Source organism: Macrotis lagotis, chromosome 7, assembly GCF_037893015.1.
Source record: "Macrotis lagotis isolate mMagLag1 chromosome 7, bilby.v1.9.chrom.fasta, whole genome shotgun sequence".
Taxonomy (NCBI): domain Eukaryota; kingdom Metazoa; phylum Chordata; class Mammalia; order Peramelemorphia; family Peramelidae; genus Macrotis; species Macrotis lagotis.
Window position 1 is genome coordinate 162412280 of NC_133664.1, and position 9972 is coordinate 162422251.

At 34.8% G+C, this 9972-nt stretch overlaps 1 pseudogene; it reads right to left on the minus strand.

Moving 5' to 3' along the window:
- Positions 1-5430: 5430 nt before the first annotated feature.
- Positions 5431-6765, minus strand: LOC141494188 (alpha-enolase pseudogene; annotated as a pseudogene).
- Positions 6766-9972: the final 3207 nt, after the last annotated feature.

A 9972-nucleotide genomic window follows, 5' to 3' on the forward strand; every position in this document is an offset into this window, starting at 1 on the left:
ATCTTACATTGAATATGATAGGTCTCTCATCTATAAAGTAAGGGCATTGATAATCTAAACTTTAGAGATTTCAGTTTTAACTTTTACACAGTCATTTAGGAAAAATTATTTTTTGAGAATTATACATGAAGTAGAAGACAACTGAGTTTGTAATTCCAAGATAAAGAAGTTATTTTTTTAAATGTAACAGAACAAGGGAATGAAATGAATAATTAAATGAATACTGAATTTGAAGTCATAAAAATGATTTTACAGTTCTGACTTTTTAAGTACCGATAGGCAAGTAATTTCATTTCACAGATCCTTTGTCTCTTCATCTTTAAAATGAAAGTTGTATTCCATGACCTTGAATAATTTTTAGATCCAATTTCATAGCTTTGCTGGTATTATTCAAGATGTTTTTCAGTGTTGTTGTTTAGTCACTATCAGTAGTGTACAACTTTTCATGATCCATTGGACTTTTCTTGGTAAAGATACTGGAGTGCCTTACCATTTCTTTATCCAGTTAATTTTACCTAGAAGCAAATTAAGACAAATATAATTAAGTGAATTGTCCAGGGTAACATAACTGGATTTGAATTCAGAAAGTTGAATCTTCCTTTCTTCATGCCTAGCACTCTATTCACTATACAGCCTTGATACTTTTTGGTACATGTTCAAAATTATAAGGACCTTTGCCAAAAGGAATATAATTATTCATGGCAATGCTTGCTCACTTATTTCTAGATATTTTTATTTTCTGGTTATGAAGTCATGCCACTTGTACCTTTCATTTTCATCAGGATAAATGAATTTACACCATTATTGATCTTAACCTATATGGTGAAACTACACAATTAAATTGATGAAAAATTGTGTTTCGTTCAACTGTACCTAAAGAAACTTTGTTCTGGAGAGAGAAAATGGATAGCTAAGAGGAATTTCTACCTGATTTCAGAAGTGGCATTATATAGAGTAACAAATACTGGACTAAGGAAGAAAGACCTGGGTTTGACTCTCTGCTCCCTAACTGTGTGACAGAGCAATTCACTTACCCTTTCAGAGCTTTAATTTCCTTATTGGTAAGATTGTGACAGAACTGATTTGTTCTTACTTATTTATTGGAAGATTCAAATAAAATAGTATATTAAAATGCTTTGTAAGTATGTTATTTTTATACTATAAGGTAAGGTTGTGGCAGTCTCTTCTATTTTGTCAAAGACCATAATGATGATATCATCCTGGAAAACACATGGCATATATGTAATAATATGTCATCTTTAGCTATTGCTTATGAAAAAAGAAATATAAAATCTATGATTCAATAGGAACTGTAAAAAAAGAATAACTAAGACTTTTCTTGGGATTGAACAGAATGAAGTCATAAAGATAACTCAGGCCTCATGTGTGAAAGAATCTACAGGAATCTGTAATTCCAAATGACTGAAATCATTTCCAAATCATGAACAAGTCTAAAATGTTTTAGTACTGAATCAAAGAAGATTTGAGCAAAGAGCAAAAGGTAATGTCAAGTTTTTCTCTGAATTAACATAAATAGAATTCGTGACAAAGATTTGAGCCCATGTCCGAGGGACATCATGGAAAGTATCTGCCATAATGGCATGCCTTACTTCAAGGAAGTTTTAGAATATTTTAATTCTCAAATCAGAGTAAAAACTAAATTATGATTAAGCAGACATTCAGAGTAATTGATAATTAGTAAATGAGGGACTTGTTTTCTTTTTTCTTTTTTAAATAGTTACTTATTTAATAACAGAAATTAGTTTTAATAAGCATTTGGCTTAGAAAAGTAAATATTGAATAGAAAAAATTGTTATCATCTTTAATCCAGTAAATCATATGGGGCATAAGCCTACCTTAAAGATACACATTTAATCAAGGCAACACATGAAAACATTTTAATTTCAGGTAATATTAGAAGAATACATGGCAGTTTGATAGTCCTGAGGATGGAGCATTGGATTTGGTGTCAAGAAAACCTGAATTCAAATGCAACCTCATATACTTGTTTTATGACCTTTGCCAAGTCACTTAATTTCCATCTGCCTCAGTTTCCTCACATAAAATAGGTGTAATGATAAGACCTTCCTCTTCAAAGTGCTGTGAGAATCAAATGAGTTAATATGTGTAAAGCACCCAGCACAATATCTGACACCTTAATTGATGTTTGATTAATGTTTATTTCCCTTCCCTTTCTTTTGCAAATAGAAACATACTGAGAGATAACTAACATAATGATCTTTGTGAAGTGATTATTTTCTTACATATCTTGGATGTCATGTTCCCTTTCAGAAATGTGAGAATTATTCTATCAGTGCCCCATAAATTATATCATTTTAACATAGTTTCATTCCTACATAATTTGTCTATTCTGTTTTTTCAATCTTCTTTTTTTTTACTTCCTCAGGGATTCTTAGACTAAGGTCCACATATGTGAACAGTTTTTAAGGGATTCATTAATTCTGATAGGAAGCATGCACCTTTATTTTCACTACTATCTAACTGAAAATTAGTATATACTTTAATTATATGTATAATTAATATATGTCATAAGGAGCCTTAAAAATGAATATGAACTGGTCATGTGGTCAGAGTGAGCAATACTTTTGGAACAGACCATATTTTCCATTTGTAGTTTTTCTGTAGCATAATAGATAATGAAATTCCTTTGTATATTGGGTGAATGTCCCTATGAAGAATTGATAGAATGACTTGTACCAGAATCACACAGGATGTGATTAATTACAATTTACACTGGTAAAAGGAATATTCATATCATTTGAGTTCACAGATCCAGTTGGATATTTAGATGGTCTCTAGTCTCATTTTTAAGGAAAGATATTGAGAGGATTTAAATAAGTTGAACAAGATCACATAGATGTTAAATAACAAGCTAGAATTTGAAACCAGTTTCTGCAACTTTCATTCAATATGACACATTGAATAAAAAAAGTGACTTCAATCCAGAATTGGAGGAAACAGCTTTGTAGATGTATTTTTCCTCATTAATTGGCATTCATTTCACTCATGAAAGATTTATATTATCACAGTGTTCATGCAAGTTTTAAAATATGTTAATTTCATTGAGCCTTAGCTATTCTCAGCACTGGAGTTTCTTTGAATGAAGCATTTTATTCACACTTAGAGCATTGTATTCATTCAGGCATGTCCTATCTCCCTAGATCCATCTGTTCCCCACTAAGATATTTTTTTCCATAAAAAAAGAACCAGAAGGAGTTCAGAAAACATGATTCAATGAAGTATGATATGAGACAAAAATGATAAATAACCTCTTATCATTTCCCTTTTCATGTTGGTATTTGTGCTGTGTTAAAGAGTCACTAAAACCCAGCTCACTACCTTATCCATCCTCTCTAAGATCAGGGTACAGATCAATGTATAAAGGACCAGGTCAGTTCCATACTTCTCCATCCTCCCTTTGGTTCATTCTCTCTTGAATGACTCTCTTGATCATTCTTCACACATTTAACATCCTTCTCCATCCTTCAATCACTGTAACACACTCTATTTATTGAATCCATCCCCTCATCAGGAGACCCTCTAAGAGTAGTCATCTTTCTTTCAAATTTCCCTTCCCTTTTCCCATGCTTTCAGTCACAGCCTTGACTTATCCATGTATATTTTAATCTTTTGTCCAGCTGGATACTCAATATCCATCAGACTTATCAAGTTGACAGGGGCAGGATGCCCTGCTAGGCAATCTTGAAACTTATTATTCCATCTATGCTGCAGAATTTATATGGAGCCTGGCTGCTTTGAGCTCAAATGATTTTCAGATGTCTGAATTTGTTTAGGTGCTCCAATGGGGTCCTTTATTCTTGACTGATACTCAGTATGGAAGTCACAGATTTCTAAGTCCTATGATGTCTAAACATTTTTAAAAATTCCACTTCAATGTACTGGTTCAGTCTTTCAAGGACAATTTGATGTATACACTTTGGGTATGTAAGCTTGTTTTGAGACAATATTCAAGATCATTTCCTAAAGACCAGGTAACTTTGTCTCCAAATGCCAGTTTCACTTTTTGCTTCCAGAGGAAAGGGGGAAAATGATGTTTGATGTTGGTAGATCTGCTGGTATTTGAAAAATTTCAAGAGATTCTGTTATTTAAAGAACTCATATCAGTCCTAGAATGGCTTTCATTAACTTTTTCCCAAAGGGAAAATGGAAGGGGAGTCACCTGGATGGTGACACTTTGAGCCCAAATCACAATGAGCGGTGGTGTCTTGCAAGGTTCTCTTTGCTATAATGAGGTACTACATTCCTGACTGAATCATCAAGGTACTACCATATATATATTCTTCTTCCTCTGTCACTGTAGTAGTCAGTATCCTAGTTCCACTCATTTAGTCTTCTTACTGGTCACAAGTACCAGTTCACCATCCAAGCTCCCATCTTCATCTCTCACTTGACTAGTTTCTTAAGCCTCAAAGAGCCAACACCTGACACCAGTTGATTTCCGGATATATTTTAATGATTACTGGAATAACATAACCAAATTCTCTTTGCCTCTGTCCCAGTACTCACAGCTTTCATAGTTTTGGGGTCTATCAGTTTATGTTATTACTTTGATTTATATCAACTTGTGGATGTTGATATGAGCAGAGGATTCTCTTATCTAAAAGCACTTGGTCTATTAAAAGATACAATTTATATTATTCTGTGCTTTGTAAATATTACCTAGCAACAAAACTTCATTTCTAGGATTTTTTTATCCCTGAAAGAGAATCATACAGTTACATAAACAAATGAGTCAAACCTAATAGGGAAAAATTAAATATTTTCACCACCTAGGGTATCTCCATATTACAAATTCACCCTTCCTTCTTAGCATGACCAAAACATCCATGCCTTTTCATCTATTATGTCAAGTGTCCTGTGGTAAAATTTCCTGTGTAGCAAAGCATTCTGGAGAATTTATTAAAGGTTATCTCTATGTTAGTCCTTCAGAAGTCTGTATTTTAACTGGAAATCTCTTCTATAAACATTCCTGATTAGTGAATGAATCTTAATAGTAGGATTTCTGTCACTATGGCAAAAAATAAGAGGACTATTTTGTTTTGGATTACTGAATACTTTTATTCTGCACATAGAAGCCACTAAAAGATCTGACCCATGGGCTTGTTGGGTGGCTGCATGACAAGTATATGACTCTGCACATCAACACTGGGGGTGGGGTGAGAACAGATTATTCTACCCAGTCACAAGATGAGGTCTTCCAAAAAAGGACCAAATGATCAGGTACTAGAAGAAGCAGTAAGAACATAGAAAGGTGGAAGAGAGCGGGGTGGAGTTATGTAGCGCTGAGCCCCCAAACCCAAACAAAACTGGTCTACTACTTGGTGCTGCCCATTCCTTGGAGGGCTTCTACTGAGGTGACTGTCACCTACTAGCTATGAGGCTTCATGGTCATGGAGCTAACTTGGCCAGAGGGTTTCTGAAGTTCCTTCCAGCAAATTTAGCCTTGCTGCCCAGTTCTTCCTCAATTCTGAGAATATGGTTATACTTGGCCAAACACTCAGATCAGCAGGGAGCCCCAGTCTTGATCTGCCCAGTGCAGAGACCCACCGCCAGGTCTGTAATGAAGGTATCTTCAGTCTCTCCAGAACAATGGGAAACCATTATTCCCCACCCATTGGACTGGGCCAGCTTGCACGCCTGGAGAGATTTGGTCACGGAGCCAATCTGGTTCACTTTGAGCAGGAGGCAATTGCAAGCTTTCTCATTCACAGCCTTTTCAATGTGCTTGGGATTGGTCACTGTGAGATCATCCCCTACAACCTGGATGCCTGCAGTTTCAGTAAAATTCTTCCAAGATTCCTAATCATCCTGGTCAAAGGGATCTTCGATAGACACCACTGGATAGTCCTGGATGAAGCTCTTGTAAAGGTCCCCAAGCTCAGCAGGTGAGATGTATCTGCTGGGATGATCAGTAGACTTGAAGTCCAAGTCATATTTCCCAGACCGGAAGAATTCAGAGGCAGCAACATCCATGCCAATTACAACCTTGTCAGTATAGCCAGCCTTGCGAATCGCTTCCTTCAGCAGCTCGAGAGCTTCTTTATTCTCCAGGATGTTAGGAGCAAAGGCACCTTCATCTCCTACATTGGTGGCATCCTGTCCATATTGCTTCTTAATCACATACTTCAGGTTGTGGTAGACCTCAGTTCCAATGAACATGGCCTCCTTGAAGTTTGATGCTCCAACAGGGAGGATCATGAACTCTTGCATTGCTAGCTTGTTACCAGCATGGGAGCCACCATTGATCACATTGAAGGCTGGAACTGGCAGGATGACTTCTTCATTGCCTGCAAGATCAGCAATATGGTGGAACAATGAGACACCTTTCTCTGCAGTTCCAGCCTTACAAACAGCCAGAGACATTACCAATATAGCATTTGCTCCAAATTTAGATTTATTCTCAGAACCATCCATCTCTATCATCAATTTGTCAATCTTCTCCTGCTCCACAACATTCAGTTTCTTGCTAATCAGGGTCAGGGCAATAGTTTTATTGATGTGCTCAACTGCTTTTGAGACACCTTTCCCCATATATCGGGTCTTATCATTGTCTCAGAGCTCCAGGGCTTCATGAATGCCAGTAGAAGCCCCACTGGGCACAGCAACTCTGAAGAGACCTTTTGAAGTGTAGAGATCAACTTCAACGGTGGGGTTTCCATGAGAGTCAAAGATCTCTCTTGCAATGATCTTCAAAATCGACATGCTGAATTTCTGGTCGGGGCTGGCTCCCCGGGGTTCGGAGGAGAGAGGCCAAGGGGGAGAACTATTTTTTAAAGAATTCACGTTATGGAAAATTTCCCATATGGAGACACACAACTATTACAATTTGATGCCTGTTTTGTAATATGCTTACAATCTTGAAGAGTTGTCTAGGATATAGAGAGGTTAAATGACTTTTCTAGAGTCAAACCTATCAAGTTTTAGGAATAGGATTTAAATCTAAAAACTGTAGACTCTGTAGACCAATATTATAATCTACTCCCACTGAAAGAAGTCTCAGTACATTCATTTTATCGATTTGGGGACCTTATGACCATAAAAAATCTGTCAGACAACATTATGTAATCAAGAAATTGTCCCATGTATTTTAAAGTGTGCTGGTATGAAAGGAATTGATAGTCTCTACAAGCAAAAGTTTTAGCACCATGACTTTTTACCTGTATATCAGAAACCTGCTTTCAAAAATGAATGCTCTTATTAAGCTCACATCTCAGATATTCAAAAACTTTTAAAGCCCATAGTGAACTAGTTTAAGTAAAACTTGTACAGTTCAAAAAATAGGCAACATTGCAATATTTAGAGGACTACATTTTCTGGGGAGGGTGGAAAACACATGAAACAACTTATTTAAAATTATGACCTCTTGGTGGTTTTCAGTCCCTTGTGATTATTTTAATATTGATTCTGTGTCTTCTGAGATTCAACTTCAACAATTTTTATTATGAAGACAATAGTCTAATCTTTATGTCAGAAATTCCCAGCATGTAAAGGACTGTCACTCTGGGAAATGAATGCATAATATTTCCTACAATATTGAAATTGACTGACCTCTTGAAAACCATAACACAAGGAAAAGAAAAAGTATGTACTAAATAAAGGAGGAAAATGGAAAAAAGATCTTGAAAGATCATAAGCTAAATATACATACATATATATATTATATCCAATGTTTTATATATACATATATATTCCTAGAGCCAAAGTTCCAAATATTAGGGTTCCACTAATTAAAATAACTTTGGAAAATTCTCTTTTGACTTGTTGTTCTCCAAATTTGCATGGCATGGTGGTTTGACAATGTGTGTCTTTGTTTTTCTGTTTATGTATCTTTCTTCTGTCCCTCATTTCTCTTACTTCCTTTACTCATTCTATCTCCACAGCATAGCAACAAAAACCACAACTAGCATTTATTTAGCACTTTAAGATTGCAAAGGGCATTATAAGTATTTTCTCATTTTATCTTCAAAACAACTATATGATGTAGATGTTAATCATTATTGTCTCCACTTTACATTTGAAGAAATTGAGGCAGATAGACCTCCGATGACTTGCTGAGGTCACACAACTAGCAAGGGCCTAAAGCCAGATTTAAACTCAGATCTACCTTACTCCAAGTTCATTACTCTCTTCATTGTAGCACCAACCACACAGACAAGGTGGGTGAGGTGGATGGTAAAAGTCTTAAGATTTCGGCAAATTATTTGGTATAAGATAAAGACTCATCTCTAGAATGTAAATGGAAGAATGAACTACTTACTCTAATTCTTTAGGAGGTGGTAGGCTTCCCTTTCTTAGCAGTCAAGGCAAAATGGCCCCTTTTCTGTGAAATGGTTTGTGGGTATGTAGAATTTCTTTGGAAAGGTAATACTTATCATCTAACTTTATTTTGGAACACTCATGGCCATTGGTGTATGTTTCAACTGACAGTAGGCTGACTCAGAATGCTTGTATTTGCCCAAATGAAAGAAGATTGAATTGTTTTACCTACTTTTATTTAGATCTCTGTTAAATGAGAGCTGGGTTGCATGCCATACAAAGTATTTTATTGCCCATTTTTGTGTTTTGAATTCTAAGCCTTGTAAGGATTTTTATTAATCAAAGAAATCAAGCAAATGTTATGGTACCTTAAAAGGAAACTTTAAGTATCATTTTATATATATATATATATATATATATATATATATATATATCTCAAAAGTTTTTGGTGTGGGAAAGTCAATAGATTCAGAAATCATTCAAATTCATAATAAAACAGAATAATTATATACAATCATAAAGCAAAATATGGTAAAAATAAAAAAATATGGTTTAGAATTGACAAATTGTTGATGTAAACAGCATAATAAATCTTTAGAAAATAGGCAAAGACCTTTAGGGAGGACCTGGCAGCTTTAGGAGTTGTTAACAGATTCCTCTAAAGCATGACAAAAGCTTCTTGAAATTGGAAGATCGAGAAGATTAGGTTAAAAAAAACAGCTGCTAACTGTTACTGTGTAAAGAAAAATGCTTTATAATGGCCAAGAAAATATACCTCTCCAAAAAAAAAAAAGAATGGAAACGGATGATATTTATTAGTGAAATTGAATTTTTCTCTTAATAAAAATATTGTGAGAAGTTCATGTGAGCTTAAAAGATTCAAGCATTTTCATCACACTATTAAAATTTTGGGGAGTTGTTTTCTACTTTTAGATGTAAAATCTTATCTCTATTGAGGGGATGAAGAGCTCTGATAAATACATTGATATAATGTGAAAGGATTATTCAGGAATTATGGAAAATCTTAAATTCCATTGGAATATTTTACAATAAAACTTTGTACCATATCTTATAAGATGAAAGTTTAAGAGATTTTTATGAGGTGTATATTATAAGGTTTCCTTATAATAGAAGTTTACCTATTTTAAATACCATAAAAAAGCATGTACCTGATAAATGATCTAAAGATATGAATAATTTTCAGATGAATTTATCAATGACTTAATTTTAAATAAATGTCCTAACTCACTATTGATTGGATAAATGAAAATCAGAACAATTCTGAGGTACTGCCTTATATCTATTGGATTGGCTAATAGGATAGAGAAAATGACAAATATTGAAGGAGATGTAGTGAAACTTTATTGCAAGACTTGTGAAATGATTCAACAATTCTATAGAGAAATTTGAAACTATGCCTAAAGAGCTATAAAACCATGTTTAACCTTGGATCTAGCAATGTAAGTCTCTATATTCCAGAAGAGGTGGAATATAGGAAAAAGGACCTATATGTATAAGGGTAAGCAGTTCTTTTCTAGTGGCAAGGAAGCAGAAATTGGGGGGAAGCCCTTCAGTTGGGGAATAGCTGAAAAAATTGTGTCATATGATTATGATGGAATGCTATTCTGTTTTAAGAAATGAGGAACAGGGTACTCTCAGTAAAACTTTGAAAGA